Genomic DNA, 6,396 nt, shown 5'->3' with positions numbered 1-6,396 from the left:
AGTGCATCACATTGTGCACACGAGCAGAGATCACAGAAAAGAGGTGAACAAGAGATTCAGCACAGACATTTGGTTCACTTGTTGCTCTAAAGTTGAAAAACTCGTTACTGCTGTTTTTTTAGCTCATGGTGAGTGGGTCTGACTGCACTCCTAAGTTTTTTAGTGTGTACACTTTTAAGTTTAATGTAGTTCTGTGTTTGTTCAGTTACAGTTCGCTTCAATGTAATGACACAGGAGCTTACAGTCATGCAAAAAATGTATTGAAATCTAGATTAAAAAATCACAGCAAGCAAGTTTCTGAAAGGAAAACCACCGTATACAATTAGTAAGAAGTTTGCAAATTGATATTTAAKGTAGTGAAAAGAGACCGGTTACCTGCACCAGACTGCAAGGGAACAGCATCCCATATATGTTAGTTAATTCTGCCATCCTGAAATCTTCAAAAAGGGCAGTTGACTCACCTCGCATAAGAAAGCAGAACAGCAAATACAGGGATTTTGGAAACCAGCAAAAAGTCTATCAATTAGCAGGACACAAGCCACTAAAGCAGCTTTAGTGGTCTGCACGCGGTGATGTTCTGTAATCCGCTAACTCCTATTGAGTTTTCCTAAGTGTGGGGCTGTGACTAGAAACGTAACAAAAATAATGTCAACAAATTCCCCTGCTGCTGTACCAGTATATTTCAAAGGATTTCTCCAGTATGTGTTCCCTTCAGGAAGCTGAAGTAAAGGCTCATGTCTGTTCTAGCTCTCCTGGGAAGTCTCTGTGCTTCTATTTCCTGTTTCTGTTTCCGTAAAACAAGACACCTGGCACCTTTACTCACTGTAAATTTGGAAAAAAAATGTTATTTGTGAATAACATATTTTTCCACCTGAAGGAAAAAAAGATAACTAAAACCCTATGTCAACATATTATATTTGCTACTACATTTGGAGTTTTGCTTTGTCGWTGTATTTTTTAAGAATCTTTGCTTTAATTTTCTTCTTAAAGAAGGAAAGAGCACTTTTCTTTAAGTTTCTTAAAGAAACTTAAAGAAACTCAAAGAGCATGTAGTGACATTTGGAAACTGCTTTTTTTCTCTCCCAAAATAGCCTAGGGCACCCTTCTATTAGGGTTTTGCATCAGTGGATGAAATATAATCCGTTTACTAAGAAAATAGTTTTTTATCAGACTGTGAAATGTTTCCTACAAAAAGAAAAGYGAATGTATTTTGATTTTTTTAAAACATCTGGAACATTTTCTTTTTGAAATTTGTTAAATCTTGGCACTCAGAATGGACTGAAGGCATGAAACGGCTATGGATGTGAAGAGCAGGGCAATGCAGAATGTATGCAGCAGCCAAAGGATTTAGAAAGCACAGCAGTGTGGTTGAAACAATAAAGTTAGAAGGGAAAAGAAAAGGCTAAGCMCGTAACACATCCAAAACCAGCAGCTCCAAACATGAATTTTCAATTCAAAGCAATTTGGTGTGGTCTCACTGGCCAGCATCCATTCGTATCTCCCTTTGAACCAAGGAACATTTGTGGAAAGAAGATGGTGAACATGGATTGAAGGTGGTAAACTGAGGCTCACTGGGGTGCTGCACAGGCAATGGGATGAGACCTACATGCCAGTTACATTCCCTTGGTGGCTGTGTTCCAGATCATACCCAAACTGGTTATATTTAATCATATTCAACACAAGAAAAGCAAATTCCTTCTGCTTAACATCAAACAAAATGCTGTCTCCATGCTTTTTCAACTCAACTACTTCTTTATGAGACAATTATTGTGAACATTATTTTGAAAAATTTCCATTTGGAAATGTCAAAGTAAAATATTCTGATTTTTAAAAGGTTGGCAGCATTTTCTCAAGGCTGATGTGCACTGGGACATATGTTCTTCAAACAGCTAATATTTTTCTCCCGTTCCATCTTTAGGGTGACTTCACAAGGCCGTTTACCTCCTCATAAGCTGTTCTCAAAACCAGCCACAGATTTTACAGGCAGAGGAAGAATCGTCTCTTCGCAGCTCCCTCAGAGATTTTTACAAACCCAAGAACAAAAGAATGGTGACAAGTTTTACACCTACTCACACATGGCATTGGCTAATGAGTAAATATTGCAAGGTTAGGGTTCCTTTTAGTAATTCATTCAACATTCGTGGCTCAAAATGAAAAATCAGTAGCTTAATTTTATATGACAGCATTGCTCATATTGCAGAGGTATAAGGTAAACATGTGATGGAATTACAAAACTGACTGTTTCTTAAAACTCAGTCTTTATATAGGTTTAATGAGTTCCTTGGCAGCTGGATGGAGGTTTAAATGAACTTCATTTTAGGCATCTCACTTCTTTGTTATCGACTCGAAGCACTCATGAAGCGTTGCTGCAGCTCTGCTGTTGCATGGGAACTCAAATGCATCACTGGCCAAACCTACTAGTGTCTTAACCTACTACCTTCCTAGAAGAACCAGTGAGGTTTTCTCACCTGCTCAGTCACCAGCCTGGCCACAACCTTGTGAACACAACCACATGTGCTTGCTRTGGGAGAGCTCTCAGTGCCCAAGCACATCAAACACTTGTAGTGAACTGGGGAACTGCAATTCCCTAGGGAATTTCCATGTAGCTTTTGTGGTAGGGGCTTCAGAGCTTTCTTTCACATTCTTGACAGTCATTAGAAGCAGATATTTTCATGAGTATTTGTTTCTTACCTTCTCATGATTGGAATCAGGAAATGGAGTTTTTTAAGTTTAAAATAGCTACAACCAAAAAGAAGTGATCCCAAACCCAAATAACAGGTGTCATTTCGATAATGGCTGCAAAATTCAGAAAAGCTGTGGCACTTTGTTGCATGAGTCCTGGAAGGGAATTAGTAATCTTCAGGTCCTCTGTTCTAGTGATTGAAATAAACTACTTGATAAATTGCTAAGTAAGATGACCCATCTGCTGGCACGTACATGTTTAGATTCTTAGTAGGTTTATTATTCCAAATAATGACTGCCATATGCAGCAGTAAACAACTCTTTTAAAATTGATGTGAAGATCCTCTACTACTTTTGAAGGCAATTTGTGAACATTATTCATGTTACCCTAAAATATCTGCCCTTCAACTAAAGTTTAAGAAAGTGTTCCCGACTCTTTTACCTTGAAAGAGCTATTGAAGTTTTTCTGTTACAGCAAGAGTAAAGCTATAGCAGGAGCCTGGATTGAACTGGATTCATTTTCCATGAATAGTTAGACTAAAATTATGAAGAAWAGAGATTTTTCAGACCCAAACAGCACCAGGCACATCCCTATTTATTTTTGTCTAATCTATAACTGTGTTGCAAGAGCAATAACTATTTTTAAAGCCCATATTATACCTAAGCTGACATAACAGCCACAGTAATACTTCCCAACCTACCAAAGAAAGGAAGAGACCCTCCCAATCCAAATTCCCCTCCTTCTTCGGAAACTGCTTGAATRAATAGTCACACTCTATGATGTTCCTCAAAGGGCAACAGATTGTGATTCTAGCAGAATCCCAGGGGTGAAGGCTCTGCTGCAGCTCGTGCTGCCAGCAGCTCCAGCAGCACAAATGAACACAGTGCCAGCTCAAGCATCTCTGTGGGTAGCCAGGGCTGGGGCCGAAGCCAAGGGTGAAGGAGGGACCTGAGTCAACACAGGGAGGTGTTGCCTGCTGTCAATGGATCTGACAACGAAGAGATCACATCACTGGGAAATTTATCTAGAGGGACAAATAGATGAGAGATCTAGATGAGGACGCAATTTCTCTGCTGACAAATTAACGAGTGCAGTTAAAGATGAAGGTCAGAGGATGACTATTGTCAGGTCACTCCTTGGGCACCTTCTTCTGCTTCTAGTACATGTATTAAGTTCCCAGTCCAATTAAAGCTGGCAGAGCCTCAGCAGGGAGCAAGCAACTAGGCAATCATCTGGCCTCCAGGAATGAAAAGCTGGCCTGAGAAAAACCAGCATCCTGCACCACCAGAGTGAGTGTAGACACAGCTCTAAACAAAATCAGTCTTTAATACACTTACCATCAAGAACTACAAAATGTCTTTAGTATTCAGACTACAACCTGTCAATACAGGTTGCAGCATGTGCCTTTGTGTTGGATTTGATCATCTTCTTTTGTTTCATTCCTCACTATTGCTTATTTTTTCTTATATACCTCTAATTCCTGACTTCTAACCTTTCCTTATTAGGTCAGGATGAAKAAATGGCCAAAACCAGTCTTTGGATAGGCCTGCTCAATGAATAAAAAAGTGGCAAGGCTCTTTTCTCTAATTTCCTTTGCATCTAATTTAGACCATCCCCATTTCATGCCCAGGCAGACCACACATTCTATTCATACAAGGCCCATAAACTATGTGGAGACCACAGAGCATCCATGATTTGTTCATGATGTTAGCAGGGCCTCACCATACCCAGCTTACAGATGTTAGACTGTAGATGGACGGCCTGCATCCAGCACGTGGTATTCAGCTGAGGTAATAATCATGTGTAGAAAGATCCTTCTTTTTTTTCTTTTGGTCTCTGTGAATAATGAAACATCTAATRCAGTATATTGTACTTTACAAGCTCACTGAAATGAACTCCTTTCTGAAAAGAGAAAAGGATAACACTATTAAAGCAACCAAATGCTGTACATGACATGATGACGTATTAGGATTTTTTTGACTAGTTAAATGAATACAGTTGCTTTGTGATGATTTATGCCTGTGGGATGGGTTTTTCTCTAAAATACTCTTTCCCAGAAAGGGGAAAGAGTATTCTTGTTTCCCTCTTTCTTTCTTTGAAATAGCTAACCCATTAGGTGTGGACCAAAACATGATTCTGACTTTTTTCATGAAAAATGCAAAAGAAAAGCATGTTGGGAAGCAGAAAAAGAAGACTAGGTGCAGACTTCAATAAGAAATAGCTCATCTCCAGTCAGAAATATTTTTTTTTTGGCTGGTCACACTCTCTTCCTTTTAGGTACTGAATGAGAATCAAGAGTGAGACCCTTCTGTCCCAATTATTGAGTTTCCTTTTCTACTTCTGAAACAAGTGTTTCCATTAGTGAAAGGACAGCAAGTTGTCCATGGCAGTATACTTTAATTCCTTATGTTAAAAGTACTTAGTATCATTGTCCTTCTAAATTTAACTCTTATTTAATGCCCAAAAGATCCAACGTTTTGTGACCTTAAGAAGTATCTTTCCATTCCTCTTGATGTATTAAGCAGCAGCGTTCTTTAGAAACACATTCTGAACTGCTTTTCTGCCAAGTCACACTGCATTCATAATGAGGACATATGTTGAAAATTAAAAAGAAAAAAAGATCAAGAATTATAGTGAAGTTAAAAATGAAAATAAGTATAGGTCACTGTGGAAATTGAAACATTACACGCAAGAACTCCCTCTTCTTTACYAAATACAAAACTGGTGCTAGCAAAAGAAATGTGCAAATGAGTATCATCCCCCCGTGCAGGAAAGTCACCACGTTTCATGCAGTGTTCCTGCATCTCAGKTTATGCTGAGGTCCGTATTGCTTCTGCTTAGTTAATGGTGATACCCACATTCATTCAATAACAACTTTCTCAGGGTGCGCTGACATTTATATCCCGAATCACTTCACAAAGGGACAAGGCAAAACAGATACTTGACCCCAGGGGTCCCAGGTTTACTACAGTTCCCTAAACACTGATTTGATCTTTTCTCACTGAGGGAAAAAAATACTTAATTCACTGTGGGCAAAATAGTATACCTTTTTTTTTTAGTTGAAAAAGTGTTAAAATGGCAAATTACTAAATTTTAACTTGCTTTACTCAACAGCCGAGGCATTTCTGTCCAAAGACAGGACTTAGGTGTTTCTAGGCTTCATTTCAATAAAACCTTCCATTCTCAATCAGGAGGATGTGCAAGCATATGTTTAAATGAATATAAAGCAAGTGCTCAGTTAAAGCTGAACATTTTGCAAAGTGCTTTCTTGCACGGGGTGTAGCAGAAGGGCATGTAATGGATGTTGGCCTCCTCCACACATGCAGCAGGGGTCAACATCTTTTGGCAAACTCTGGAGTGGCGAAGGATCCCAAGTTCACTTAGATCTGTGAAAAATGCAAGGATAAGCTTGCTTTTTCTAATATTTATTACAGCTGAATTAACTAGTGCACATTTTGCCAGTTCATTTAGCTGCACGAATCCAGCCAGAAGTATAGGAAAATTGGTTTGCATGTGAAGAGCCTAGTGTTGACATTTTCTCACCTTTCCCCATAGGCAACAGTGGTCTCCCAATCTGTTCTCTGTAGCCTGTTTTTTTGCTTTCAGACAATGCTGATATTGTACAGGAAGTGTGCTCTATCATGCAATGGATCATTGCCAAGAGGACAGATGAGGGAAGCTGTCACCAGTTTTTTACTTCGAGATTCGGTGAT

The sequence above is a fragment of the Nothoprocta perdicaria genome, unplaced genomic scaffold (genome assembly GCF_003342845.1).
Source record: "Nothoprocta perdicaria isolate Ctin4 unplaced genomic scaffold, notPer1 scaffold_128, whole genome shotgun sequence".
In the NCBI taxonomy this organism is placed as follows: domain Eukaryota; kingdom Metazoa; phylum Chordata; class Aves; order Tinamiformes; family Tinamidae; genus Nothoprocta; species Nothoprocta perdicaria.
This window is presented reverse-complemented; position numbering follows the sequence as displayed.